Consider the following 26,130-nt stretch of genomic DNA (forward strand, 5'->3'; position numbering starts at 1 on the left):
GCTATATTGTAATGACATTTATTGTTGGCCATAATGCTGGAAAAATTGAAAAGCTTGAAAGAGGGTTTTAAGTAAGTCTTTTGGCCGCTCGGGGCGCAAAAAGGAGTGCAACACGAGGACTTCCCAGGGGGTCACCCATCCTAGTACTACTCTCGCCCAAGCACGCTTAACTTCGGAGTTCTGATGGGATCCGGTGCTTTAGTGCTGGTATGATCGCACTCTTTTTGTGTGCGTCGTCCCTCGCCTTTGTACTCTCGAACGATCTCGGAATCGCCATTGTCGGATCTCTCCGATGCCCACGAGGCCGATCGCGTACCGGACACGGCAAGCGCGCGCCGAAACCATCGGGACTTTCTCGAACGAACTCGGAATCGCTATTGCGGCCCCATTCCGGAAAGCTCTCTCCGAGCCCCGCGAAACTGACGGCGTAGCGATCACGGCAAATTCCGAGGCCCAAAACCATCGCCTCGGAGGTCGACGGGAGAGGTTTTGGCCGCTCGGGGCGCAAAAACGAGTGCAACAGGGGGTCACCCATCCTAGAACCATGTCTGATCATTGTATGTTTATGAAGAAATTTTTAGATGATGATTTCATTATTCTCCTGCTATATTGTAATGACATTTATTGTTGGCCATAATGCTGGAAAAATTGAAAAGCTTGAAAGAGGGTTTTAAGTAAGTCTTTTGGCCGCTCGGGGCGCAAAAAGGAGTGCAACACGAGGACTTCCCAGAGGGTCACCCATCCTAGTACTACTCTCGCCCAAGCACGCTTAACTTCGGAGTTCTGTTGGGATCCGGTGCTTTAGTGCTGGTATGATCGCACTCTTTTTATGTGCGTCGTCCCTCGCCTTTGTACTCTCGAACGATCTCGGAATCGCCATTGTCGGATCTCTCCGATGCCCACGAGGCCGATCGCGTACCGGACACGGCAAGCGCGCGCCGAAACCATCGGGACTTTCTCGAACGAACTCGGAATAGCTATTGCGGCCCCATTCCGGAAAGCTCTCTCCGACCCCCGCGAGACTGACGGCGTAGCGGTCACGGCAAATTCCGAGGCCCAAAACCATCGCCTCGGAGGTCGACGGGAGAGGTTTTGGCCGCTCGGGGCGCAAAAACGAGTGCAACAGGGGGTTACCCATCCTAGAACCATGTCTGATCATTATATGTTTATGAAGAAATTTTTAGATGATGATTTCATTATTCTCCTGCTATATTGTAATGACATTTATTGTTGGCCATAAAGCTGGAAAAATTGAAAAGCTTGAAAGAGGGTTTTAAGTAAGTCTTTTGGCCGCTCGGGGCGCAAAAAGGAGTGCAACACGAGGACTTCCCAGGGGGTCACCCATCTTAGTACTACTCTCGCCCAAGCACGCTTAACTTCAGAGTTCTGATGGGATCCGGTGCTTTAGTGCTGGTATGATCGCACTCTTTTTGTGTGCGTCGTCCCTCGCCTTTGTACTCTCGAACGATCTCGGAATCGCCATTGTCGGATCTCTCCGATGCCCACGAGGCCGATCGCGTACCGGACACGGCAAGCGCGCGCCGAAACCATCGGGACTTTCTCGAACGAACTCGGAATCGCTATTGCGGCCCCATTCCGGAAAGCTCTCTCCGAGCCCCGCGAGACTGACGGCGTAGCGGTCACGGCAAATTCCGAGGCCCAAAACCATCGCCTCGGAGGTCGACGGGAGAGGTTTTGGCCGCTCGGGGCGCAAAAACGAGTGCAACAAGGGGTCACCCATCCTAGAACCATGTCTGATCATTGTATGTTTATGAAGAAATTTTTAGATGATGATTTCATTATTCTCCTGCTATATTGTAATGACATTTATTGTTGGCCATAATGCTGGAAAAATTGAAAAGCTTGAAAGAGGGTTTTAAGTAAGTCTTTTGGCCGCTCGGGGCGCAAAAAGGAGTGCAACACGAGGACTTCCCAGGGGGTCACCCATCCTAGTACAACTCTCGCCCAAGCACACTTAACTTTGGAGTTCTAATGGGATCCGGTGCTTTAGTGCTGGTATGATCGCACTCTTTTTGTGTGCGTCGTCCCTCGCCTTTGTACTCTCGAACGATCTCGGAATCGCCATTGTCGGATCTCTCCGATGCCCACGAGGCCGATCGCGTACCGGACACGGCAAGCGCGCGCCGAAACCATCGGGACTTTCTCGAACGAACTCGGAATCGCTATTGCGGCCCCATTCCGGAAAGCTCTCTCCGAGCCCCGCGAGACTGACTGCGTAGCGGTCACGGCAAATTCCGAGGCCCAAAACCATCGCCTCGGAGGTCGACGGGAGAGGTTTTGGCCGCTCGGGGCGCAAAAACGAGTGCAACAGGGGGTCACCCATCCTAGAACCTTTACTGATCATTGTATGTTTATAAAGAAATTTTTAGATGATGATTTCATTATTCTCCTGCTATATTGTAATGACATTTATTGTTGGCCATAATGCTGGAAAAATTGAAAAGCTTGAAAGAGGGTTTTAAGTAAGTCTTTTGGCCGCTCGGGGCGCAAAAAGGAGTGCAACACGAGGACTTCCCAGGGGGTCACCAATCCTAGTACTACTCTCGCCCAAGCACGCTTAACTTCGGAGTTCTGATGGGATCCGGTGCTTTAGTGCTGGTATGATCGCAATCTATTTGTGTGCGTCGTCCCTCGCCTTTGTACTCTCGAACGATCTCGGAATCGCCATAGTCGGATCTCTCCGATGCCCACGAGGCCGATCGCGTACCGGACACGGCAAGCGCGCGCCGAAACCATCGGGACTTTCTCGAACGAACTCGGAATCGCTATTGTGGCCCCATTCCGGAAAGCTCTCTCCGAGCCCCGCGAGACTGACGGCGTAGCGGTCACGGCAAATTCCAAGGCCCAAAACCATCGACTCGGAGGTCGACGGGAGAGGTTTTGGCCGCTCGGGGCGCAAAAACGTGTGCAACAGGGGGTCACCCATCCTAGAACCATGTCTGATCATTGTATGTTTATGAAGAAATTTTTAGATGATGATTTCATTATTCTCCTGCTATATTGTAATGACATTTATTGTTGGCCATAATGCTGGAAAAATTGAAAAGCTTGAAAGAGGGTTTTAAGTAAGTCTTTTGGCCGCTCGGGGCGCAAAAAGGAGTGCAACACGAGGACTTCCCAGGGGGTCACCCATCCTAGTACTACTCTCGCCCAAGCACGCTTAACTTCGGAGTTCTGATAAGATCCGGTGCTTTAGTGCTGGTATGATCGCACTCTTTTTGTTTGCGTCGTCCCTCGCCTTTGTACTCTCGAACGATCTCGGAATCGCCATTATCGGATCTCTCCGATGCCCACGAGGCCGATCGCGTACCGGACACGGCAAGCGCGCGCCGAAACCATCGGGACTTTCTCGAACGAACTCGGAATCGCTATTGCGGCCCCATTCCGGAAAGCTCTCTCCGAGCACCGCGAGACTGACGGCGTAGCGGTCACGGCAAATTCCGAGGCCCAAAACCATCGCCTCGGAGGTCGACGGGAGAGGTTTTGGCCGCTCGGGGCGCAAAAACGAGTGCAACAAGGGGTCACCCATCCTAGAACCATGTCTGATCATTGTATGTTTATGAAGAAATTTTTAGATGATGATTTCATTATTCTCCAGCTATATTGTAATGACATTTATTGTTGGCCATAATGCTGGAAAAATTGAAAAGCTTGAAAGAGGGTTTTAAGTAAGTCTTTTGGCCGCTCGGGGCGCAAAAAGTAGTGCAACACGAGGACTTCCCAGGGGGTCACCCATCCTAGTACAACTCTCGCCCAAGCACACTTAACTTCGGAGTTCTAATGGGATCCGGTGCTTTAGTGCTGGTATGATCGCACTCTTTTTGTGTGCGTCGTCCCTCGCCTTTGTACTCTCGAACGATCTCGGAATCGCCATTGTCGGATCTCTCCGATGCCCACGAGGCCGATCGCGTACCGGACACGGCAAGCGCGCGCCGAAACCATCGGGACTTTCTCGAACGAACTCGGAATCGTTATTGCGGCCCCATTCCGGAAAGCTCTCTCCGAGCCCCGCGAGACTGACTGCGTAGCGGTCACGGCAAATTCTGAGGCCCAAAACCATCGCCTCGGAGGTCGACGGGAGAGGTTTTGGCCGCTCGGGGAGCAAAAACGAGTGCAACAGGGGGTCACCCATCCTAGAACCATGTCTGATCAGTGTATGTTTATGAAGAAATTTTTAGATGATGATTTCATTATTCTCCTGCTATATTGTAATGACATTTATTGTTGGCCATAATGCTGGAAAAATTGAAAAGCTTGAAAGAGGGTTTTAAGTAAGTCTTTTGGCCGCTCGGGGCGCAAAAAGGAGTGCAACACGAGGACTTCCCAAGGGGTCACCCATCCTAGTACAACTCTCGCCTAAGCACGCTTAACTTCGGAGTTCTGATGGGATCCGGTGCTTTAGTGCTGGTATGATCGCACTCTTTTTGTGTGCGTCGTCCCTCGCCTTTGTACTCTCGAACGATCTCGGAATCGCCATTGTCGGATCTCTCCGATGCCCACGAGGCCGATCGCGTAACGGACACGGCAAGCGCGCGCCGAAACCATCGGGACTTTCTCGAACGAACTCGGAATCGCTATTGCGGCCCCATTCCGGAAAGCTCTCTCCGAGCCCCGCGAGACTGACGGCGTAGCGGTCACGGCAAATTCCGAGGCCCAAAACCATCGCCTCGGAGGTCGACGGGAGAGGTTTTGGCCGCTCGGGGCGCAAAAACGAGTGCAACAGGGGGTCACCCATCCTAGAACCATGTCTGATCATTGTATGTTTATGAAGAAATTTTTAGATGATGATTTCATTATTCTCCTGCTATATTGTAATGACATTTATTGTTGGCCATAATGCTGGAAAAATTGAAAAGCTTGAAAGAGGGTTTTAAGTAAGTCTTTTGGCCGCTCGGGGCGCAAAAAGGAGTGCAACACGAGGACTTCCCAGGGGGTCACCCATCCTAGTACTACTCTCGCCCAAGCACGCTTAACTTCGGAGTTCTGATGGGATCCGGTGCTTTAGTGCTGGTATGATCGCAATCTTTTTGTCTGCGTCGTCCCTCGCCTTTGTACTCTCGAACGATCTCGGAATCGCCATTGTCGGATCTCTCCGATGCCCACGAGGCCGATCGCGTACCGGACACGGCAAGCGCGCGCCGAAACCATCGGGACTTTCTCGAACGAACTCGGAATCGCTATTGCGGCCCCATTCCGGAAAGCTCTCTCCGAGCCCCGCGAGACTGACTGCGTAGCGGTCACGGCAAATTCCGAGGCCCAAAACCATCGCCTCGGAGGCCGACGGGAGAGGTATTGGCCGCTCGGGGCGCAAAAACGAGTGCAACAGGGGGTCACCCATCCTAGAACCATTGTATGTTTATGAAGAAATTTTTAGATGATGATTTCATTATTCTCCTGCTATATGTTAATGACATATTTATCGTTGGCCATAATGCTGGAAAAATTGAAAAGCTTAAAAGAGGGTTCTAAGTAAGTCTTTTGGGGCGCAAAAAGGAGTGCAACACGAGGACTTCCCAAGTGGTCACCCATCCTAGTACTACTCTCGCCCAAGCACGCTTAACTTCGGAGTTCTGATGAGATCCGGTGCTTTAGTGCTGGTATGATCGCACTCTTTTTGTGTGCGTCGTCCCTCGCCTTTGTACTCTCGAACGATCTCGGAATCGCCATTGTCGGATCTCTCCGATGCCCACGAGGCCGATCGCGTACCGGACACGGCAAGCGCGCGCCGAAACCATCGGGACTTTCTCGAACGAACTCGGAATCGCTATTGTGGCCCCATTCCGGAAAGCTCTCTCCGAGCCCCGCGAGACTGACGGCGTAGCGGTCGCGGCAAATTCCAAGGCCCAAAACCATCGACTCGGAGGTCGACGGGAGAGGTTTTGGCCGCTCGGGGCGCAAAAACGAGTGCAACAGGGGGTCACCCATCCTAGAACCATGTCTGATCATTGTATGTTTATGAAGAAATTTTTAGATGATGATTTCATTATTCTCCTGCTATATTGTAATGACATTTATTGTTGGCCATAATGCTGGAAAAATTGAAAAGCTTGAAAGAGGGTTTTAAGTAAGTCTTTTGGCCGCTCGGGGCGCAAAAAGGAGTGCAACACGAGGACTTCCCAGAGGGTCACCCATCCTAGTACTACTCTCGCCCAAGCACGCTTAACTTCGGAGTTCTGTTGGGATCCGGTGCTTTAGTGCTGGTATGATCGCACTCTTTTTGTGTGCGTCGTCCCTCGCCTTTGTACTCTCGAACGATCTCGGAATCGCCATTGTCGGATCTCTCCGATGCCCACGAGGCCGATCGCGTACCGGACACGGCAAGCGCGCGCCGAAACCATCGGGACTTTCTCGAACGAACTCGGAATCGCTATTGCGGCCCCATTCCGGAAAGCTCTCTCCGAGCCCCGCGAAACTGACGGCGTAGCGGTCACGGCAAATTCCGAGGCCCAAAACCATCGCCTCGGAGGTCGACGGGAGAGGTTTTGGCCGCTCGGGGCGCAAAAACGAGTGCAACAGGGGGTCACCCATCCTAGAACCATGTCTGATCATTGTATGTTTATGAAGAAATTTTTAGATGATGATTTCATTATTCTCCTGCTATATTGTAATGACATTTATTGTTGGCCATAATGCTGGAAAAATTGAAAAGCTTGAAAGAGGGTTTTAAGTAAGTCTTTTGGCCGCTCGGGGCGCAAAAAGGAGTGCAACACGAGGACTTCCCAGAGGGTCACCCATCCTAGTACTACTCTCGCCCAAGCACGCTTAACTTCGGAGTTCTGTTGGGATCCGGTGCTTTAGTGCTGGTATGATCGCACTCTTTTTATGTGCGTCGTCCCTCGCCTTTGTACTCTCGAACGATCTCGGAATCGCCATTGTCGGATCTCTCCGATGCCCACGAGGCCGATCGCGTACCGGACACGGCAAGCGCGCGCCGAAACCATCGGGACTTTCTCGAACGAACTCGGAATAGCTATTGCGGCCCCATTCCGGAAAGCTCTCTCCGACCCCCGCGAGACTGACGGCGTAGCGGTCACGGCAAATTCCGAGGCCCAAAACCATCGCCTCGGAGGTCGACGGGAGAGGTTTTGGCCGCTCGGGGCGCAAAAACGAGTGCAACAGGGGGTTACCCATCCTAGAACCATGTCTGATCATTATATGTTTATGAAGAAATTTTTAGATGATGATTTCATTATTCTCCTGCTATATTGTAATGACATTTATTGTTGGCCATAAAGCTGGAAAAATTGAAAAGCTTGAAAGAGGGTTTTAAGTAAGTCTTTTGGCCGCTCGGGGCGCAAAAAGGAGTGCAACACGAGGACTTCCCAGGGGGTCACCCATCTTAGTACTACTCTCGCCCAAGCACGCTTAACTTCAGAGTTCTGATGGGATCCGGTGCTTTAGTGCTGGTATGATCGCACTCTTTTTGTGTGCGTCGTCCCTCGCCTTTGTACTCTCGAACGATCTCGGAATCGCCATTGTCGGATCTCTCCGATGCCCACGAGGCCGATCGCGTACCGGACACGGCAAGCGCGCGCCGAAACCATCGGGACTTTCTCGAACGAACTCGGAATCGCTATTGCGGCCCCATTCCGGAAAGCTCTCTCCGAGCCCCGCGAGACTGACGGCGTAGCGGTCACGGCAAATTCCGAGGCCCAAAACCATCGCCTCGGAGGTCGACGGGAGAGGTTTTGGCCGCTCGGGGCGCAAAAACGAGTGCAACAAGGGGTCACCCATCCTAGAACCATGTCTGATCATTGTATGTTTATGAAGAAATTTTTAGATGATGATTTCATTATTCTCCTGCTATATTGTAATGACATTTATTGTTGGCCATAATGCTGGAAAAATTGAAAAGCTTGAAAGAGGGTTTTAAGTAAGTCTTTTGGCCGCTCGGGGCGCAAAAAGGAGTGCAACACGAGGACTTCCCAGGGGGTCACCCATCCTAGTACAACTCTCGCCCAAGCACACTTAACTTTGGAGTTCTAATGGGATCCGGTGCTTTAGTGCTGGTATGATCGCACTCTTTTTGTGTGCGTCGTCCCTCGCCTTTGTACTCTCGAACGATCTCGGAATCGCCATTGTCGGATCTCTCCGATGCCCACGAGGCCGATCGCGTACCGGACACGGCAAGCGCGCGCCGAAACCATCGGGACTTTCTCGAACGAACTCGGAATCGCTATTGCGGCCCCATTCCGGAAAGCTCTCTCCGAGCCCCGCGAGACTGACTGCGTAGCGGTCACGGCAAATTCCGAGGCCCAAAACCATCGCCTCGGAGGTCGACGGGAGAGGTTTTGGCCGCTCGGGGCGCAAAAACGAGTGCAACAGGGGGTCACCCATCCTAGAACCTTTACTGATCATTGTATGTTTATAAAGAAATTTTTAGATGATGATTTCATTATTCTCCTGCTATATTGTAATGACATTTATTGTTGGCCATAATGCTGGAAAAATTGAAAAGCTTGAAAGAGGGTTTTAAGTAAGTCTTTTGGCCGCTCGGGGCGCAAAAAGGAGTGCAACACGAGGACTTCCCAGGGGGTCACCAATCCTAGTACTACTCTCGCCCAAGCACGCTTAACTTCGGAGTTCTGATGGGATCCGGTGCTTTAGTGCTGGTATGATCGCAATCTATTTGTGTGCGTCGTCCCTCGCCTTTGTACTCTCGAACGATCTCGGAATCGCCATAGTCGGATCTCTCCGATGCCCACGAGGCCGATCGCGTACCGGACACGGCAAGCGCGCGCCGAAACCATCGGGACTTTCTCGAACGAACTCGGAATCGCTATTGTGGCCCCATTCCGGAAAGCTCTCTCCGAGCCCCGCGAGACTGACGGCGTAGCGGTCACGGCAAATTCCAAGGCCCAAAACCATCGACTCGGAGGTCGACGGGAGAGGTTTTGGCCGCTCGGGGCGCAAAAACGTGTGCAACAGGGGGTCACCCATCCTAGAACCATGTCTGATCATTGTATGTTTATGAAGAAATTTTTAGATGATGATTTCATTATTCTCCTGCTATATTGTAATGACATTTATTGTTGGCCATAATGCTGGAAAAATTGAAAAGCTTGAAAGAGGGTTTTAAGTAAGTCTTTTGGCCGCTCGGGGCGCAAAAAGGAGTGCAACACGAGGACTTCCCAGGGGGTCACCCATCCTAGTACTACTCTCGCCCAAGCACGCTTAACTTCGGAGTTCTGATAAGACCCGGTGCTTTAGTGCTGGTATGATCGCACTCTTTTTGTTTGCGTCGTCCCTCGCCTTTGTACTCTCGAACGATCTCGGAATCGCCATTATCGGATCTCTCCGATGCCCACGAGGCCGATCGCGTACCGGACACGGCAAGCGCGCGCCGAAACCATCGGGACTTTCTCGAACGAACTCGGAATCGCTATTGCGGCCCCATTCCGGAAAGCTCTCTCCGAGCACCGCGAGACTGACGGCGTAGCGGTCACGGCAAATTCCGAGGCCCAAAACCATCGCCTCGGAGGTCGACGGGAGAGGTTTTGGCCGCTCGGGGCGCAAAAACGAGTGCAACAAGGGGTCACCCATCCTAGAACCATGTCTGATCATTGTATGTTTATGAAGAAATTTTTAGATGATGATTTCATTATTCTCCAGCTATATTGTAATGACATTTATTGTTGGCCATAATGCTGGAAAAATTGAAAAGCTTGAAAGAGGGTTTTAAGTAAGTCTTTTGGCCGCTCGGGGCGCAAAAAGTAGTGCAACACGAGGACTTCCCAGGGGGTCACCCATCCTAGTACAACTCTCGCCCAAGCACACTTAACTTCGGAGTTCTAATGGGATCCGGTGCTTTAGTGCTGGTATGATCGCACTCTTTTTGTGTGCGTCGTCCCTCGCCTTTGTACTCTCGAACGATCTCGGAATCGCCATTGTCGGATCTCTCCGATGCCCACGAGGCCGATCGCGTACCGGACACGGCAAGCGCGCGCCGAAACCATCGGGACTTTCTCGAACGAACTCGGAATCGTTATTGCGGCCCCATTCCGGAAAGCTCTCTCCGAGCCCCGCGAGACTGACTGCGTAGCGGTCACGGCAAATTCTGAGGCCCAAAACCATCGCCTCGGAGGTCGACGGGAGAGGTTTTGGCCGCTCGGGGAGCAAAAACGAGTGCAACAGGGGGTCACCCATCCTAGAACCATGTCTGATCAGTGTATGTTTATGAAGAAATTTTTAGATGATGATTTCATTATTCTCCTGCTATATTGTAATGACATTTATTGTTGGCCATAATGCTGGAAAAATTGAAAAGCTTGAAAGAGGGTTTTAAGTAAGTCTTTTGGCCGCTCGGGGCGCAAAAAGGAGTGCAACACGAGGACTTCCCAAGGGGTCACCCATCCTAGTACAACTCTCGCCTAAGCACGCTTAACTTCGGAGTTCTGATGGGATCCGGTGCTTTAGTGCTGGTATGATCGCACTCTTTTTGTGTGCGTCGTCCCTCGCCTTTGTACTCTCGAACGATCTCGGAATTGCCATTGTCGGATCTCTCCGATGCCCACGAGGCCGATCGCGTAACGGACACGGCAAGCGCGCGCCGAAACCATCGGGACTTTCTCGAACGAACTCGGAATCGCTATTGCGGCCCCATTCCGGAAAGCTCTCTCCGAGCCCCGCGAGACTGACGGCGTAGCGGTCACGGCAAATTCCGAGGCCCAAAACCATCGCCTCGGAGGTCGACGGGAGAGGTTTTGGCCGCTCGGGGCGCAAAAACGAGTGCAACAGGGGGTCACCCATCCTAGAACCATGTCTGATCATTGTATGTTTATGAAGAAATTTTTAGATGATGATTTCATTATTCTCCTGCTATATTGTAATGACATTTATTGTTGGCCATAATGCTGGAAAAATTGAAAAGCTTGAAAGAGGGTTTTAAGTAAGTCTTTTGGCCGCTCGGGGCGCAAAAAGGAGTGCAACACGAGGACTTCCCAGGGGGTCACCCATCCTAGTACTACTCTCGCCCAAGCACGCTTAACTTCGGAGTTCTGATGGGATCCGGTGCTTTAGTGCTGGTATGATCGCAATCTTTTTGTCTGCGTCGTCCCTCGCCTTTGTACTCTCGAACGATCTCGGAATCGCCATTGTCGGATCTCTCCGATGCCCACGAGGCCGATCGCGTACCGGACACGGCAAGCGCGCGCCGAAACCATCGGGACTTTCTCGAACGAACTCGGAATCGCTATTGCGGCCCCATTCCGGAAAGCTCTCTCCGAGCCCCGCGAGACTGACTGCGTAGCGGTCACGGCAAATTCCGAGGCCCAAAACCATCGCCTCGGAGGCCGACGGGAGAGGTATTGGCCGCTCGGGGCGCAAAAACGAGTGCAACAGGGGGTCACCCATCCTAGAACCATTGTATGTTTATGAAGAAATTTTTAGATGATGATTTCATTATTCTCCTGCTATATGTTAATGACATATTTATCGTTGGCCATAATGCTGGAAAAATTGAAAAGCTTAAAAGAGGGTTCTAAGTAAGTCTTTTGGGGCGCAAAAAGGAGTGCAACACGAGGACTTCCCAAGGGGTCACCCATCCTAGTACTACTCTCGCCCAAGCACGCTTAACTTCGGAGTTCTGATGAGATCCGGTGCTTTAGTGCTGGTATGATCGCACTCTTTTTGTGTGCGTCGTCCCTCGCCTTTGTACTCTCGAACGATCTCGGAATCGCCATTGTCGGATCTCTCCGATGCCCACGAGGCCGATCGCGTACCGGACACGGCAAGCGCGCGCCGAAACCATCGGGACTTTCTCGAACGAACTCGGAATCGCTATTGTGGCCCCATTCCGGAAAGCTCTCTCCGAGCCCCGCGAGACTGACGGCGTAGCGGTCACGGCAAATTCCAAGGCCCAAAACCATCGACTCGGAGGTCGACGGGAGAGGTTTTGGCCGCTCGGGGCGCAAAAACGAGTGCAACAGGGGGTCACCCATCCTAGAACCATGTCTGATCATTGTATGTTTATGAAGAAATTTTTAGATGATGATTTCATTATTCTCCTGCTATATTGTAATGACATTTATTGTTGGCCATAATGCTGGAAAAATTGAAAAGCTTGAAAGAGGGTTTTAAGTAAGTCTTTTGGCCGCTCGGGGCGCAAAAAGGAGTGCAACACGAGGACTTCCCAGGGGGTCACCCATCCTAGTACTACTCTCGCCCAAGCACGCTTAACTTCGGAGTTCTGATGAGATCCGGTGCTTTAGTGCTGGTATGATCGCACTCTTTTTGTTTGCGTCGTCCCTCGCCTTTGTACTCTCGAACGATCTCGGAATCGCCATTATCGGATCTCTCCGATGCCCACGAGGCCGATCGCGTACCGGACACGGCAAGCGCGCGCCGAAACCATCGGGACTTTCTCGAACGAACTCGGAATCGCTATTGCGGCCCCATTCCGGAAAGCTCTCTCCGAGCACCGCGAGACTGACGGCGTAGCGGTCACGGCAAATTCCGAGGCCCAAAACCATCGCCTCGGAGGTCGACGGGAGAGGTTTTGGCCGCTCGGGGCGCAAAAACGAGTGCAACAAGGGGTCACCCATCCTAGAACCATGTCTGATCATTGTATGTTTATGAAGAAATTTTTAGATGATGATTTCATTATTCTCCTGCTATATTGTAATGACATTTATTGTTGGCCATAATGCTGGAAAAATTGAAAAGCTTGAAAGAGGGTTTTAAGTAAGTCTTTTGGCCGCTCGGGGCGCAAAAAGGAGTGCAACACGAGGACTTCCCAGGGGGTCACCCATCCTAGTACTACTCTCGCCCAAGCACGCTTAACTTCGGAGTTCTGATGGGATCCGGTGCTTTAGTGCTGGTATGATCGCACTCTTTTTGTGTGCGTCGTCCCTCGCCTTTGTACTCTCGAACGATCTCGGAATCGCCATTGTCGGATCTCTCCGATGCCCACGAGGCCGATCGCGTACCGGACACGGCAAGCGCGCGCCGAAACCATCGGGACTTTCTCGAACGAACTCGGAATCGCTATTGCGGCCCCATTCCGGAAAGCTCTCTCCGAGCCCCGCGAGACTGACTGCGTAGCGGTAACGGCAAATTCCGAGGCCCAAAACCATCGCCTCGGAGGTCGACGGGAGAGGTTTTGGCCGCTCGGGGCGCAAAAACGAGTGCAACAGGGGGTCACCCATCCTAGAACCATGTCTGATCATTGTATGTTTATGAAGAAATTTTTAGATGATGATTTCATTATTCTCCTGCAATATTGTAATGACATTTATTGTTGGCCATAAAGATGGAAAAATTGAAAAGCTTGAAAGAAGGTTTTAAGTAAGTCTTTTGGCCGCTCGGGGCGCAAAAAGGAGTGCAACACGAGGACTTCCCAGGGGGTCACCCATCCTAGTACTACTCTCGCCCAAGCACGCTTTACTTCGGAGTTCTGATGGGATCCGGTGCTTTAGTGCTGGTATGATCGCAATCTTTTTGTGTGCGTCGTCCCTCGCCTTTGTACTCTCGAACGATCTCGGAATCGCCATTGTCGGATCTCTCCGATGCCCACGAGGCCGATCGCGTACCGGACACGGCAAGCGCGCGCCGAAACCATCGGGACTTTCTCGAACGAACACGGAATCGCTATTGCGGCCCCATTCCGGAAAGCTCTCTCCGAGCCCCGCGAGACTGACGGCGTAGCGGTCACGGCAAATTCCGAGGCCCAAAACCATCGCCTCGGAGGTCGACGGGAGAGGTTTTGGCCGCTCGGGGCGCAAAAACGAGTGCAACAAGGGGTCACCCATCCTAGAACCATGTCTGATCATTGTATGTTTATGAAGAAATTTTTAGATGATGATTTCATTATTCTCCTGCTATATTGTAATGACATTTATTGTTGGCCATAATGCTGGAAAAATTGAAAAGCTTGAAAGAGGGTTTTAAGTAAGTCTTTTGGCCGCTCGGGGCGCAAAAAGGAGTGCAACACGAGGACTTCCCAGGGGGTCACCCATCCTAGTACAACTCTCGCCCAAGCACACTTAACTTCGGAGTTCTAATGGGATCCGGTGCTTTAGTGCTGGTATGATCGCACTCTTTTTGTGTGCGTCGTCCCTCGCCTTTGTACTCTCGAACGATCTCGGAATCGCCATTGTCGGATCTCTCCGATGCCCACGAGGCCGATCGCGTACCGGACACGGCAAGCGCACGCCGAAACCATCGGGACTTTCTCGAACGAACTCGGAATCGCTATTGCGGCCCCATTCCGGAAAGCTCTCTCCGAGCCCCGCGAGACTGACTGCGTAGCGGTCACGGCAAATTCCGAGGCCCAAAACCATCGCCTCGGAGGTCGACGGGAGAGGTTTTGGCCGCTCGGGGCGCAAAAACGAGTGCAACAGGGGGTCACCCATCCTAGAACCATGTCTGATCATTGTATGTTTATGAAGAAATTTTTAGATGATGATTTCATTATTCTCCTGCTATATTGTAATGACATTTATTGTTGGCCATAAAGATGGAAAAATTGAAAAGCTTGAAAGAAGGTTTTAAGTAAGTCTTTTGGCCGCTCGGGGCGCAAAAAGGAGTGCAACACGAGGACTTCCCAGGGGGTCACCCATCCTAGTACTACTCTCGCCCAAGCACGCTTTACTTCGGAGTTCTGATGGGATCCGGTGCTTTAGTGCTGGTATGATCGCAATCTTTTTGTGTGCGTCGTCCCTCGCCTTTGTACTCTCGAACGATCTCGGAATCGCCATTGTCGGATCTCTCCGATGCCCACGAGGCCGATCGCGTACCGGACACGGCAAGCGCGCGCCGAAACCATCGGGACTTTCTCGAACGAACTCGGAATCACTATTGCGGCCCCATTCCGGAAAGCTCTCTCCGAGCCCCGCGAGACTGACGGCGTAGCGGTCACGGCAAATTCCGAGGCCCAAAACCATCGCCTCGGAGGTCGACGGGAGAGGTTTTGGCCGCTCGGGGCGCAAAAACGAGTGCAACAAGGGGTCACCCATCCTAGAACCATGTCTGATCATTGTATGTTTATGAAGAAATTTTTAGATGATGATTTCATTATTCTCCTGCTATATTGTAATGACATTTATTGTTGGCCATAATGCTGGAAAAATTGAAAAGCTTGAAAGAGGGTTTTAAGTAAGTCTTTTGGCCGCTCGGGGCGCAAAAAGGAGTGCAACACGAGGACTTCCCAGGGGGTCACCCATCCTAGTACAACTCTCGCCCAAGCACACTTAACTTCGGAGTTCTAATGGGATCCGGTGCTTTAGTGCTGGTATGATCGCACTCTTTTTGTGTGCGTCGTCCCTCGCCTTTGTACTCTCGAACGATCTCGGAATCGCCATTGTCGGATCTCTCCGATGCCCACGAGGCCGATCGCGTACCGGACACGGCAAGCGCGCGCCGAAACCATCGGGACTTTCTCGAACGAACTCGGAATCGCTATTGCGGCCCCATTCCGGAAAGCTCTCTCCGAGCCCCGCGAGACTGACTGCGTAGCGGTCACGGCAAATTCCGAGGCCCAAAACCATCGCCTCGGAGGTCGACGGGAGAGGTTTTGGCCGCTTGGGGCGCAAAAACGAGTGCAACAGGGGGTCACCCATCCTAGAACCATGTCTGATCATTGTATGTTTATGAAGAAATTTTTAGATGATGATTTCATTATTCTCCTGCAATATTGTAATGACATTTATTGTTGGCCATAAAGATGGAAAAATTGAAAAGCTTGAAAGAGGGTTTTAAGTAAGTCTTTTGGCCGCTCGGGGCGCAAAAAGGAGTGCAACACGAGGACTTCCCAGGGGGTCACCCATCCTAGTACTACTCTCGCCCAAGCACGCTTTACTTCGGAGTTCTGATGGGATCCGGTGCTTTAGTGCTGGTATGATCGCACTCTTTTTGTGTGCGTCGTCCCTCGCCTTTGTACTCTCGAACGATCTCGGAATCGCCATTGTCGGATCTCTCCGATGCCCACGAGGCCGATCGCGTACCGGACACGGCAAGCGCGCGCCGAAACCATCGGGACTTTCTCGAACGAACTCGGAATCGCTATTGCGGCCCCATTCCGGAAAGCTCTCTCCGAGCCCCGCGAGACTGACGGCATAGCGGTCACGGCAAATTCCGAGGCCCAAAACCATCGCCTCGGAGGTCGACGGGAGAGGTTTTCGCCGCTCGGGGCGCAAAAACGAGTGCAACAAGGGGTCACCCATCCTAGAACCATGTCTGATCATTGTATGTTTATGAAGAAATTTTTAGATGATGATTTCATTATTCTCCTGCTATATTGTAATGACATTTATTGTTGGCCATAATGCTGGAAAAATTGAAAAGCTTGAAAGAGGGTTTTAAGTAAGTCTTTTGGCCGCTCGGGGCGCAAAAAGGAGTGCAACACGAGGACTTCCCAGGGGGTCACCCATCCTAGTACAACTCTCGCCCAAGCACACTTAACTTCGGAGTTCTAATGGGATCCGGTGCTTTCGTGCTGGTATGATCGCACTCTTTTTGTGTGCGTCGTCCCTCGCCTTTGTACTCTCGAACGATCTCGGAATCGCCATTGTCGGATCTCTCCGATGCCCACGAGGCCGATCGCGTACCGGACACGGCAAGCGCGCGCCGAAACCATCGGGACTTTCTCGAACGAACTCGGAATCGCTATTGCGGCCCCATTCCGGAAAGCTCTCTCCGAGCCCCGCGAGACTGACTGCGTAGCGGTCACGGCAAATTCCGAGGCCCAAAACCATCGCCTCGGAGGTCGACGGGAGAGGTTTTGGCCGCTCGGGGCGCAAAAACGAGTGCAACAGGGGGTCACCCATCCTAGAACCTTTACTGATCATTGTATGTTTATGAAGAAATTTTTAGATGATGATTTCATTATTCTCCTGCTATATTGTAATGACATTTATTGTTGGCCATAATGCTGGAAAAATTGAAAAGCTTGAAAGAGGGTTTTAAGTAAGTCATTTGGCCGCTCGGGGCGCAAAAAGGAGTGCAACACGAGGCCTTCCCAGGGGGTCACCCATCCTAGTACTACTCTCGCCCAAGCACGCTTAACTTCGTAGTTCTGATGAGATCCGGGGCTTTAGTGCTGGTATGATCGCACTTTTTTTTGTGTGCGTCGTCCCTCGCCTTTGTACTCTCGAACGATCTCGGAATCACCATTTTCGGATCTCTCTGATGCCCACGAGGCCGATCGCGTACCGGACACGGCAAGCGCGCGCCGAAACCATCGGGACTTTCTCGAACGAACTCGGAATCGCTATTGCGGCCCCATTCCGGAAAGCTCTCTCCGAGCCCCGCGAGACTGACTGCGTAGCGGTCACGACAAATTCCGAGGCCCAAAACCATCGCCTCGGAGGTCGACGGGAGAGGTTTTGGCCGCTCGGGAAGCAAAAACGAGTGCAACAGGGGGTCACCCATCCTAGAACCATGTCTGATCATTGTATGTTTATGAAGAAATTTTTAGATGATGATTTCATTATTCTCCTGCTATATTGTAATGACATTTATTGTTGGCCATAAAGCTGGAAAAATTGAAAAGCTTGAAAGAGGGTTTTAAGTAAGTCTTTTGGCCGCTCGGGGCGCAAAAAGGAGTGCAACACGAGGACTTCCCAGGGGGTCACCCATCCTAGTACTACTCTCGCCCAAGCACGCTTGACTTCGGAGTTTTGATGGGATCCGGTGCTTTAGTGCTGGTATGATCGCACTCTTTTTGTGTGCGTCGTCCCTCGCCTTTGTACTCTCGAACGATCTCGGAATCGCCATTGTCGGATCTCTCCGATGCCCACGAGGCCGATCGCGTACCGGACACGGCAAGCGCGCGCCGAAACCATCGGGACTTTCTCGAACGAACTCGGAATCGCTATTGCGGCCCCATTCCGGAAAGCTCTCTCCGAGCCCCGCGAGACTGACGGCGTAGCGGTCACGGCAAATTCCGAGGCCCAAAACCATCGCCTCGGAGGTCGACGGGAGAGGTTTTCGCCGCTCGGGGCGCAAAAACGAGTGCAACAAGGGGTCACCCATCCTAGAACCATGTCTGATCATTGTATGTTTATGAAGAAATTTTTATATGATGATTTCATTATTCTCCTGCTATATTGTAACGACATTTATTGTTGGCCATAATGCTGGAAAAATTGAAAAGCTTGAAAGAGGGTTTTAAGTAAGTCTTTTGGACGCTCGGGGCGCAAAAAGGAGTGCAACACGAGGACTTCCCAGGGGGTCACCCATCCTAGTACTACTCTCGCCCAAGCACGCTTGACTTCGGAGTTCTGATGGGATCCGGTGCTTTAGTGCTCGTATGATCGCACTCTTTTTGTGTGCGTCGTCCCTCGCCTTTGTACTCTCGAACGATCTCGGAATCGCCATTGTCGGATCTCTCCGATGCCCACGAGGCCGATCGCGTACCGGACACGGCAAGCGCGCGCCGAAACCATCGGGACTTTCTCGAACGAACTCGGAATCGCTATTGCGGCCCCATTCCGGAAAGCTCTCTCCGAGCCCCGCGAGACTGACGGCGTAGCGGTCACGGCAAATTCCGAGGCCCAAAACCATCGCCTCGGAGGTCGACGGGAGAGGTTTTGGCCGCTCGGGGCGCAAAAACGAGTGCAACAAGGGGTCACCCATCCTAGAACCATGTCTGATCATTGTATGTTTATGAAGAAATTTTTATATGATGATTTCATTATTCTCCTGCTATATTGTAATGACATTTATTGTTGGCCATAATGCTGGAAAAATTGAAAAGCTTGAAAGAGGGTTTTAAGTAAGTCATTTGGCCGCTCGGGGCGCAAAAAGGAGTGCAACACGAGGCCTTCCCAAGGGGTCACCCATCCTAGTACTACTCTCGCCCAAGCACGCTTAACTTCGGAGTTCTGATGAGATCCGGTGCTTTAGTGCTGGTATGATCGCACTTTTTTTTGTGTGCGTCGTCCCTCGCCTTTGTACTCTCGAACGATCTCGGAATCACCATTGTCGGATCTCTCTGATGCCCACGAGGCCGATCGCGTACCGGACACGGCAAGCGCGCGCCGAAACCATCGGGACTTTCTCGAACGAACTCGGAATCGCTATTGCGGCCCCATTCCGGAAAGCTCTCTCCGAGCCCCGCGAGACTGACTGCGTAGCGGTCACGACAAATTCCGAGGCCCAAAACCATCGCCTCGGAGGTCGACGGGAGAGGTTTTGGCCGCTCGGGGCGCAAAAACGAGTGAAACAGGGGGTCACCCATCCTAGAACCATGTCTGATCATTGTATGTTTATGAAGAAATTTTTAGATGATGATTTCATTATTCTCCTGCTATATTGTAATGACATTTATTGTTGGCCATAAAGCTGGAAAAATTGAAAAGCTTGAAAGAGGGTTTTAAGTAAGTCTTTTGGCCGCTCGGGGCGCAAAAAGGAGTGCAACACGAGGACTTCCTAGGGGGTCACCCATCCTAGTACTTCTCTCGCCCAAGCACGCTTAACTTCGGAGTTCTGATGGGATCCGGTGCTTTAGTGCTCGTATGATCGCACTCTTTTTGTGTGCGTCGTCCCTCGCCTTTGTACTCTCGAACGATCTCGGAATCGCCATTGTCGGATCTCTCCGATGCCCACGAGGCCGATCGCGTACCGGACACGGCAAGCGCGCGCCGAAACCATCGGGACTTTCTCGAACGAACTCGGAATCGCTATTGCGGCCCCATTCCGGAAAGCTCTCTCCGAGCCCCGCGAGACTGACGGCGTAGCGGTCACGGCAAATTCCGAGGCCCAAAACCATCGCCTCGGAGGTCGACGGGAGAGGTTTTGGCCGCTCGGGGCGCAAAAACGAGTGCAACAAGGGGTCACCCATCCTAGAACCATGTCTGATCATTGTATGTTTATGAAGAAATTTTTAGATGATGATTTCATTATTCTCCTGCTATATTGTAACGACATTTATTGTTGGCCATAATGCTGGAAAAATTGAAAAGCTTGAAAGAGGGTTTTAAGTAAGTCTTTTGGCCGCTCGGGGCGCAAAAAGGAGTGCAACACGAGGACTTCCCAGGGGGTCACCCATCCTAGTACTACTCTCGCCCAAGCACGCTTGACTTCGGAGTTTTGATGGGATCCGGTGCTTTAGTGCTAGTATGATCGCACCCTTTTTGTATGCGTCGTCCCTCGCCTTTGTACTCTCGAACGATCTCGGAATCGCCATTGTCGGATCTCTCCGATGCCCACTAGGCCGATCGCGTACCGGACACGGCAAGCGCGCGCCGAAACCATCGGGACTTTCTCGAACGAACTCGGAATCGCTATTGCGGCCCCATTCCGGAAAGCTCTCTCCGAGCCCCACGAGACTGACTGCGTAGCGGTCACGGCAAATTCCGAGGCCCAAAACCATCGCCTCGGAGGTCGACGGGAGAGGTTTTGGCCGCTCGGGGCGCAAAAACGAGTGCAATAGGGGGTCACCCATCCTAGAACCATGTCTGATCATTGTATGTTTATGAAGAAATTTTTAGATGATGATTTCATTATTCTCCTGCTATATTGTAATGACATTTATTGTTGGCCATAATGCTGGAAAAATTGAAAAGCTTGAAAGAGGGTTTTAAGTAAGTCTTTTGGCCGCTCGGGGCGCAAAAAGGAGTGCAACACAAGGACTTCTTATGGGGTCACCCATCCTAGGACTACTCTCGCCCAAGCACGCTTAACTTCAGAGTTCTGATGGGATCCGGTGCTTTAGTGCTGGTATGATCGCACTCTTTTTGTGTGCGTCGTCCCTCGCCTTTGTACTCTCGAACGATCCCGGAATCGCCATTGTCGGATCTCTCCGATGCCCACGAGGCCGACCGCGTACCGGACACGGCAAGCGCGCGCCGAAATCATCGGGACTTTCTCGAACGAACTCGGAATCGCTATTGCGGCCCCATTCCGGAAAGCTCTCTCCGAGCCCCACGAGACTGACTGCGTAGCGGTCACGGCAAATTCCGAGGCCCAAAACTATCGCCTCGGAGGTCGACGGGAGAGGTTTTGGCCGTTCGGGGCGAAAAAATGAGTGCAACAGGGGGTCACCCATCCTAGAACCATGTCTGATCATTGTATGTTTATGAAGAAATTTTTAGATGATGATTTCATTATTCTCCTGCTATATTGTAATGACATTTATTGTTGGCCATAATGCTGGAAAAATTGAAAAGCTTGAAAGAGGGTTTTAAGTAAGTCTTTTTGTCACGCCCCGCTGAATTTTTTTTTTCTTTTGTATTATAATTCAACAACAATTCATTCCAGGATCCGTTCACACATTTGAGGATACTGAGAAAACATTTAGGTCATTCATATCTATAATTTTCCAATTCATAAAACCTGTGCAGTTTATAATCATAGTATAATATCACTTAATGATTCACAAAATCCAAAGCCAACTCAACTAAACCATAACCACATCATAAATCCATAAGCGTAGCAATCTATACAATCACAAAACCAACATGTATTACATGTTTATATCATTACACAGTTTAAACTTTAACATTCCCAAAATCCCAACACAAGAGGTACTTTCCAAATATTTACAAGATACATCAATCTAGATTTGTCGTTGATACACACAAAAGAACTTATACAATATCAACTTATTAATTACGAAAGATTTGCCCCAAAATCTTCTAGCTTTCCACTGCCTCAACCCAATTCTAGATTTTCAGAACATAACAAGCTACCCTGAAAAATTTATATAGCAACGGGGTGAGCATAAAGAGCTCAGCAAGCGACTAACATATCCATGGCGATAGGAGAAGTTCATGCAGGCTTAGTATCAAGATAACAAAAGCAGAAATACAAGTGTTCATTTGAAGTCATCTCATTTGATATAAAATCACAAAGGTTTACCTCGTTCAAAACAGGCATTAGACATAACAATAGGAGAAAAGAAATTGGAGCATATCATTGGCATAAGGAGCATATCGATGACATATAATAATTTCAAGGCATAACAAAGACGTAAGGAGCATTTTGGATATCTATGGCATATGAAACAGTTCGGAACATATCAATGGTGAATGAAATGCTTCAGAACGTATCAATGGCATATGGAAATATTTCGGAAGCATAAGAAGCATTTCAGAACATATCAAAGAACAAATATGAAATAGAAGCTCAAATGTCGTACTCTAGCCTAGTGCATGTGAGGATTAACTCAGTGGTGGCTCCACGCCGTGATGAGTTTTCGACTCCATCCACGGGTAGCCCTTTCCTACTCGAGCCCTCTCACCCTGCCCAAGTGCTAGGTCGGCTCTGAATTTTATATCAAACATATAGAAGGTGAAGTGGGATCATAACATAATATGGTCCATCCATTTCTGGATGACCACCAAGCATAAGTCTCCCACGTCTGGGAGCTCCATCCACCCACGTCTGAGTGAAGTCAATGGGGCCGGTAGAGCAATCGTGGGCTCTAAGCATAACTCCCTTTACCATTTCTGGCAAAGGTTCACAATATCCCACAAGACACCAGAGTACAAAAGGGTAGTATGAACAATAACATTGACACATATCAGAAGCACATGCGGAACAACGAAATGTACATATGCCTTTCGAGTCAATACGATACAAACAGAATCTTTCACAAATGTATTCAGATTTAAAAGGAAACAAAAGCAGGAGTATACAAGGATTTCAAGAAATCATATATGGCTCAATTGAAATAAGAAAGTTAGATGAATTCAATGTCCAAAGAAATGAAACTGGAAGAGGCACATATCGAAAGCAAATGCGGAACAATGGGATGCATGTGCCGAATCATTACGCTGAAAACATGAACTTTAGATGATAGCTGCAGACAAATAAATAAAGGACAAAAGTATACAGGAATTTAAGGTAATAATGTAAAGCTTAACTGAAGAGTGTTTGCCGAAATCGATTTCCAAAGAGAAGAAACAAGGAGAGCCGAAATCGACCAAAGCTCGATTCTGGCAGAATTTGATAGGGACATTGTATGAATTATTTAGATAACCAATTATGCTCCAATTTATGCAAAATATCTGTCATTAGAAAGCTTTATCAATCTAATTTTAGGCAAATTAAGTTTGACAAGAATTGGAATTTACAACAGGGAGTTACAGATAATTTGATAGCCAAAGGTCTGAAAATATTTGCTCTGTTTTACTGAATCCATTGGGTCGATGAAAGCAGATGTTTTAGTTAGAAATTATACTCCGAAAATTTCAAATCAGTTATATAAAGAAAGAATTTTGAGTCTAGCTTCGAATAAATCATACTTTGTATGAATCTGAGTTCACAGCAGAAAGTTATAAGTAGTTAAGCAACAAGAGGTCAGAAATTTCAGTCTCTATTTTGCAGAATCTGTAGGGTTAATTGAAACAGAAGTCTTAGTAGGAATTTAAACTCCAAATCATTCAATCTTAGTGTCAAAATAAAGATATTTGAGTCTACTTTCAAATGGAATAGGTTTTACCTAAATCAGAGTTTAGTGCTAAAAGTTAGATCGAAAACAATGTACAGAAGTCAGATTACCGAAAAATTTCAGATTCATGGCTTTGTATCAAAAGGAAAGAACGGTTTGGTACTAAGCTGAAATCTTTTGCATTATGAAGAATTAAAAGGAAAACAGAGATTAGGAATTCTGTAGGAAGAGATTAGAACACTTGCTTTAAGCAAATTTGATTCCCAAATGGGGGGAGTTGATGCAAAACCTCAATCAAAGCTTCTTCTTCAATTCCTCTTCTTCTTCTCCTTCTTCCCTTCTCTTCTCTTCTTAACTCACGTTGGCTGCACTATCTGAAGGTTACATTTAGTTTCTCTTTTAATCTCTTATTTAATTACATTTTGGTTAACACAAGGGTTGCAAAGTTACAAGGTGGCAAGCATGCATGAAAAATGCTAGGTGTCATCCTTAGAGCAAACTTAGGTGGCACCATTAGGTTAGCTAGTGACACATGTCCACTATTTTTATTTTTATTTTTATTATTTAACTTAAATCTGAATCTTTAATAAATTATATCAAACTTCTAATATTTACTCTTAGGTCCCTAGCCATAAATATTTAATCATTTATTATTTAATAAAAAAATTATTAAATAATCCTCATATTTACAAACAAGCATTTACTAATTTTTTTTTTTTTTTTAATGGGGGATGTTACACTTTTGGCCGCTCGGGGCGCAAAAAGGAGTGCAACACGAGGACTTCCCAGGGGGTCACCCATCCTAGTACTACTCTCGCCCAAGCACACTTAACTTCGGAGTTCTGATGGGATCCGGTGCTTTAGTGCTGGTATGATCGCACTCTTTTAGTGTGCGTCGTCCCTCGCCTTTGTACTCTCGAACGATCTCGGAATCGCCATTGTCGGATCTCTCCGATGCCCACTAGGCCGATCGCATACCGGACACGGCAAGCGCGCGCCGAAACCAATGGGACTTTCTCGAACGAACTCGGAATTGCTATTGCGGCCCCATTCCGAAAAGCTCTCTCCGAGCCCCACGAGACTGACTGCGTAGCGGTCACGGCAAATTCCGAGGCCCAAAACCATCGCCTAGGAGGTCGACGGGAGAGGTTTTGGCCGCTCGGGGCGCAAAAACGAGTGCAACAAGGGGTCACCCATCCTAGAACCATGTCTGATCATTGTATGTTTATGAAGAAATTTTTAGATGATGATTTCATTATTCTCCTGCTATAAGTTAATGTCATTTATTGTGGCCATAATGCTTGAAAAATTGAAAAGCTTAAAAGAGGGTTTTAAGTAAGTCTTTTGGCCGCTCGGGGCGCAAAAAGGAGTGCAACACGAGGACTTCCCAGGGGGTCACCCATCCTAGTACTACTCTCGCCCAAGCACGCTTAACTTCAGAGTTCTGATGGGATCCGGAGCTTTAGTGCTGGTATGATCGCACTCGTTTTGTGTGCGTCGTCCCTCGCCTTTGTACTCTCGAACGATCTCGGAATCGCCATTGTCGGATCTCTCCGATGCCCACGAGGACGACCGCGTACCGGACACGGCAAGCGCGCGCCGAAACCATCAGGACTTTCTCGAACAAACTCGGAATCGCTATTGCGGCCCCATTCCGGAAAGCTCTCTCCGAGCCCCACGAGACTGACTGCGTAGTGGTCACGGCAAATTCCGAGGCCCAAAACCATCGCCTAGGAGGTCGACGGGAGAGGTTTTGGCCGCTCGGGGCGCAAAAACGAGTGCAACAAGGGGTCACCCATCCTAGAACCATGTCTGATCATTGTATGTTTATGAAGAAATTTTTAGATGATGATTTCATTATTCTCCTGCTATAAGTTAATGTCATTTATTGTGGCCATAATGCTTGAAAAATTGAAAAGCTTAAAAGAGTGTTTTAAGTAAGTCTTTTGGCCGCTCGGGGCGCAAAAAGGAGTACAACACGAGGACTTCCCTGGGGGTCACCCATCCTAGTACTACTCTCGCCCAAGCACGCTTAACTTTGGAGTTCTGATGGGATCCGGTGCTTTAGTGCTGGTATGATCGCACTCGTTTTGTGTGCGTCGTCCCTCGCCTTTGTACTCTCGAACGATCTCGGAATCGCCATTGTCGGATCTCTCCGATGCCCACGAGGACGACCGCGTACCGGACACGGCAAGCGCGCGCCGAAACCATCGGGACTTTCTCGAACGAACTCGGAATCGCTATTGCGGCCCCATTCCGGAAAGCTCTCTCCGAGCCCCACGAGACTGACGGCGTAGCAGTCACGGCAAATTCCGAGGCCCAAAACCATCGCCTCGGAGGTCGACGGGAGAGGTTTTGGCCGCTCGGGGCGCAAAAACGAGTGCAACAGGGGGTCGCCCATCCTAGAACCATGTCTGATCTTTGTATGTTTATGAAGAAATTTTTAGATGATGATTTCATTATTCTCCTGCTATAAGTTAATGTCATTTATTGTTGGCCATAATGCTTGAAAAATTGAAAAGCTTAAAAGAGGGTTTTAAGTAAGTCTTTTGGCCGCTCGGGGCGCAAAAAGGAGTACAACACGAGGACTTCCCAGGGGGTCACCCATCCTAGTACTACTCTCGCCCAAGCACGCTTAACTTCGGAGTTCTGATGGGATCCGGTGCTTTAGTGCTGGTATGAACGCACTCGTTTTGTGTGCGTCGTCCCTCGCCTTTGTACTCTCGAACGATCTCGGAATCGCCATTGTCGGATCTCTCCGATGCCCACGAGGACGA

At 49.8% G+C, this 26,130-nt stretch overlaps 39 non-coding genes across 39 annotated transcripts; all 39 read right to left on the reverse strand.

Annotated features, from left to right (window-relative positions):
* Positions 1 to 102: 102 nt before the first annotated feature.
* LOC135621395 (5S ribosomal RNA) lies at positions 103 to 221 on the reverse strand. The gene has a single exon (XR_010490558.1). It is a non-coding gene; the product is annotated as a 5S ribosomal RNA (ribosomal RNA).
* Positions 222 to 705: 484 nt separating this feature from the next.
* On the reverse strand, positions 706 to 824 carry LOC135620510 (5S ribosomal RNA). Its single transcript, XR_010489753.1, has one exon. It is a non-coding gene; the product is annotated as a 5S ribosomal RNA (ribosomal RNA).
* A 484-nt stretch (positions 825 to 1,308) lies between these two features.
* On the reverse strand, positions 1,309 to 1,427 carry LOC135620463 (5S ribosomal RNA). Its single transcript, XR_010489703.1, has one exon. It is a non-coding gene; the product is annotated as a 5S ribosomal RNA (ribosomal RNA).
* Positions 1,428 to 1,911: 484 nt separating this feature from the next.
* Positions 1,912 to 2,030, reverse strand: LOC135620689 (5S ribosomal RNA). The gene has a single exon (XR_010489928.1). It is a non-coding gene; the product is annotated as a 5S ribosomal RNA (ribosomal RNA).
* Positions 2,031 to 2,514: 484 nt separating this feature from the next.
* LOC135620714 (5S ribosomal RNA) lies at positions 2,515 to 2,633 on the reverse strand. Its single transcript, XR_010489951.1, has one exon. It is a non-coding gene; the product is annotated as a 5S ribosomal RNA (ribosomal RNA).
* A 484-nt stretch (positions 2,634 to 3,117) lies between these two features.
* On the reverse strand, positions 3,118 to 3,236 carry LOC135620563 (5S ribosomal RNA). Its single transcript, XR_010489806.1, has one exon. It is a non-coding gene; the product is annotated as a 5S ribosomal RNA (ribosomal RNA).
* A 484-nt stretch (positions 3,237 to 3,720) lies between these two features.
* Positions 3,721 to 3,839, reverse strand: LOC135620703 (5S ribosomal RNA). Its single transcript, XR_010489941.1, has one exon. It is a non-coding gene; the product is annotated as a 5S ribosomal RNA (ribosomal RNA).
* Positions 3,840 to 4,323: 484 nt separating this feature from the next.
* On the reverse strand, positions 4,324 to 4,442 carry LOC135620642 (5S ribosomal RNA). The gene has a single exon (XR_010489881.1). It is a non-coding gene; the product is annotated as a 5S ribosomal RNA (ribosomal RNA).
* A 484-nt stretch (positions 4,443 to 4,926) lies between these two features.
* Positions 4,927 to 5,045, reverse strand: LOC135621648 (5S ribosomal RNA). Its single transcript, XR_010490811.1, has one exon. It is a non-coding gene; the product is annotated as a 5S ribosomal RNA (ribosomal RNA).
* A 468-nt stretch (positions 5,046 to 5,513) lies between these two features.
* Positions 5,514 to 5,632, reverse strand: LOC135621598 (5S ribosomal RNA). The gene has a single exon (XR_010490760.1). It is a non-coding gene; the product is annotated as a 5S ribosomal RNA (ribosomal RNA).
* Positions 5,633 to 6,116: 484 nt separating this feature from the next.
* Positions 6,117 to 6,235, reverse strand: LOC135620511 (5S ribosomal RNA). The gene has a single exon (XR_010489754.1). It is a non-coding gene; the product is annotated as a 5S ribosomal RNA (ribosomal RNA).
* Positions 6,236 to 6,719: 484 nt separating this feature from the next.
* LOC135620512 (5S ribosomal RNA) lies at positions 6,720 to 6,838 on the reverse strand. Its single transcript, XR_010489755.1, has one exon. It is a non-coding gene; the product is annotated as a 5S ribosomal RNA (ribosomal RNA).
* A 484-nt stretch (positions 6,839 to 7,322) lies between these two features.
* LOC135620464 (5S ribosomal RNA) lies at positions 7,323 to 7,441 on the reverse strand. The gene has a single exon (XR_010489705.1). It is a non-coding gene; the product is annotated as a 5S ribosomal RNA (ribosomal RNA).
* A 484-nt stretch (positions 7,442 to 7,925) lies between these two features.
* LOC135620691 (5S ribosomal RNA) lies at positions 7,926 to 8,044 on the reverse strand. Its single transcript, XR_010489929.1, has one exon. It is a non-coding gene; the product is annotated as a 5S ribosomal RNA (ribosomal RNA).
* A 484-nt stretch (positions 8,045 to 8,528) lies between these two features.
* LOC135620715 (5S ribosomal RNA) lies at positions 8,529 to 8,647 on the reverse strand. The gene has a single exon (XR_010489952.1). It is a non-coding gene; the product is annotated as a 5S ribosomal RNA (ribosomal RNA).
* Positions 8,648 to 9,131: 484 nt separating this feature from the next.
* LOC135620708 (5S ribosomal RNA) lies at positions 9,132 to 9,250 on the reverse strand. Its single transcript, XR_010489945.1, has one exon. It is a non-coding gene; the product is annotated as a 5S ribosomal RNA (ribosomal RNA).
* Positions 9,251 to 9,734: 484 nt separating this feature from the next.
* Positions 9,735 to 9,853, reverse strand: LOC135620704 (5S ribosomal RNA). Its single transcript, XR_010489942.1, has one exon. It is a non-coding gene; the product is annotated as a 5S ribosomal RNA (ribosomal RNA).
* Positions 9,854 to 10,337: 484 nt separating this feature from the next.
* On the reverse strand, positions 10,338 to 10,456 carry LOC135620643 (5S ribosomal RNA). The gene has a single exon (XR_010489882.1). It is a non-coding gene; the product is annotated as a 5S ribosomal RNA (ribosomal RNA).
* A 484-nt stretch (positions 10,457 to 10,940) lies between these two features.
* LOC135621649 (5S ribosomal RNA) lies at positions 10,941 to 11,059 on the reverse strand. Its single transcript, XR_010490812.1, has one exon. It is a non-coding gene; the product is annotated as a 5S ribosomal RNA (ribosomal RNA).
* A 468-nt stretch (positions 11,060 to 11,527) lies between these two features.
* On the reverse strand, positions 11,528 to 11,646 carry LOC135621636 (5S ribosomal RNA). The gene has a single exon (XR_010490799.1). It is a non-coding gene; the product is annotated as a 5S ribosomal RNA (ribosomal RNA).
* Positions 11,647 to 12,130: 484 nt separating this feature from the next.
* On the reverse strand, positions 12,131 to 12,249 carry LOC135621586 (5S ribosomal RNA). Its single transcript, XR_010490749.1, has one exon. It is a non-coding gene; the product is annotated as a 5S ribosomal RNA (ribosomal RNA).
* Positions 12,250 to 12,733: 484 nt separating this feature from the next.
* On the reverse strand, positions 12,734 to 12,852 carry LOC135621396 (5S ribosomal RNA). Its single transcript, XR_010490559.1, has one exon. It is a non-coding gene; the product is annotated as a 5S ribosomal RNA (ribosomal RNA).
* Positions 12,853 to 13,336: 484 nt separating this feature from the next.
* Positions 13,337 to 13,455, reverse strand: LOC135620534 (5S ribosomal RNA). The gene has a single exon (XR_010489777.1). It is a non-coding gene; the product is annotated as a 5S ribosomal RNA (ribosomal RNA).
* Positions 13,456 to 13,939: 484 nt separating this feature from the next.
* On the reverse strand, positions 13,940 to 14,058 carry LOC135620529 (5S ribosomal RNA). Its single transcript, XR_010489772.1, has one exon. It is a non-coding gene; the product is annotated as a 5S ribosomal RNA (ribosomal RNA).
* A 484-nt stretch (positions 14,059 to 14,542) lies between these two features.
* On the reverse strand, positions 14,543 to 14,661 carry LOC135620535 (5S ribosomal RNA). The gene has a single exon (XR_010489778.1). It is a non-coding gene; the product is annotated as a 5S ribosomal RNA (ribosomal RNA).
* Positions 14,662 to 15,145: 484 nt separating this feature from the next.
* Positions 15,146 to 15,264, reverse strand: LOC135620530 (5S ribosomal RNA). The gene has a single exon (XR_010489773.1). It is a non-coding gene; the product is annotated as a 5S ribosomal RNA (ribosomal RNA).
* A 484-nt stretch (positions 15,265 to 15,748) lies between these two features.
* On the reverse strand, positions 15,749 to 15,867 carry LOC135621620 (5S ribosomal RNA). Its single transcript, XR_010490783.1, has one exon. It is a non-coding gene; the product is annotated as a 5S ribosomal RNA (ribosomal RNA).
* Positions 15,868 to 16,351: 484 nt separating this feature from the next.
* On the reverse strand, positions 16,352 to 16,470 carry LOC135620480 (5S ribosomal RNA). The gene has a single exon (XR_010489723.1). It is a non-coding gene; the product is annotated as a 5S ribosomal RNA (ribosomal RNA).
* Positions 16,471 to 16,954: 484 nt separating this feature from the next.
* On the reverse strand, positions 16,955 to 17,073 carry LOC135620966 (5S ribosomal RNA). The gene has a single exon (XR_010490194.1). It is a non-coding gene; the product is annotated as a 5S ribosomal RNA (ribosomal RNA).
* Positions 17,074 to 17,558: 485 nt separating this feature from the next.
* Positions 17,559 to 17,677, reverse strand: LOC135620639 (5S ribosomal RNA). The gene has a single exon (XR_010489878.1). It is a non-coding gene; the product is annotated as a 5S ribosomal RNA (ribosomal RNA).
* A 484-nt stretch (positions 17,678 to 18,161) lies between these two features.
* LOC135620637 (5S ribosomal RNA) lies at positions 18,162 to 18,280 on the reverse strand. Its single transcript, XR_010489876.1, has one exon. It is a non-coding gene; the product is annotated as a 5S ribosomal RNA (ribosomal RNA).
* Positions 18,281 to 18,764: 484 nt separating this feature from the next.
* LOC135620611 (5S ribosomal RNA) lies at positions 18,765 to 18,883 on the reverse strand. The gene has a single exon (XR_010489852.1). It is a non-coding gene; the product is annotated as a 5S ribosomal RNA (ribosomal RNA).
* Positions 18,884 to 19,368: 485 nt separating this feature from the next.
* LOC135620713 (5S ribosomal RNA) lies at positions 19,369 to 19,487 on the reverse strand. Its single transcript, XR_010489950.1, has one exon. It is a non-coding gene; the product is annotated as a 5S ribosomal RNA (ribosomal RNA).
* Positions 19,488 to 19,971: 484 nt separating this feature from the next.
* LOC135620807 (5S ribosomal RNA) lies at positions 19,972 to 20,090 on the reverse strand. The gene has a single exon (XR_010490039.1). It is a non-coding gene; the product is annotated as a 5S ribosomal RNA (ribosomal RNA).
* Positions 20,091 to 20,574: 484 nt separating this feature from the next.
* Positions 20,575 to 20,693, reverse strand: LOC135620890 (5S ribosomal RNA). The gene has a single exon (XR_010490119.1). It is a non-coding gene; the product is annotated as a 5S ribosomal RNA (ribosomal RNA).
* Positions 20,694 to 24,117: 3,424 nt separating this feature from the next.
* Positions 24,118 to 24,236, reverse strand: LOC135621581 (5S ribosomal RNA). Its single transcript, XR_010490744.1, has one exon. It is a non-coding gene; the product is annotated as a 5S ribosomal RNA (ribosomal RNA).
* Positions 24,237 to 24,719: 483 nt separating this feature from the next.
* Positions 24,720 to 24,838, reverse strand: LOC135620502 (5S ribosomal RNA). The gene has a single exon (XR_010489745.1). It is a non-coding gene; the product is annotated as a 5S ribosomal RNA (ribosomal RNA).
* A 483-nt stretch (positions 24,839 to 25,321) lies between these two features.
* LOC135620699 (5S ribosomal RNA) lies at positions 25,322 to 25,440 on the reverse strand. The gene has a single exon (XR_010489937.1). It is a non-coding gene; the product is annotated as a 5S ribosomal RNA (ribosomal RNA).
* Positions 25,441 to 25,924: 484 nt separating this feature from the next.
* Positions 25,925 to 26,043, reverse strand: LOC135620550 (5S ribosomal RNA). Its single transcript, XR_010489793.1, has one exon. It is a non-coding gene; the product is annotated as a 5S ribosomal RNA (ribosomal RNA).
* Between the last annotated feature and the right edge of the window lie 87 nt (positions 26,044 to 26,130).

The sequence above is a fragment of the Musa acuminata genome, chromosome BXJ2-8 (genome assembly GCF_036884655.1).
Source record: "Musa acuminata AAA Group cultivar baxijiao chromosome BXJ2-8, Cavendish_Baxijiao_AAA, whole genome shotgun sequence".
NCBI lineage: Eukaryota > Viridiplantae > Streptophyta > Magnoliopsida > Zingiberales > Musaceae > Musa > Musa acuminata.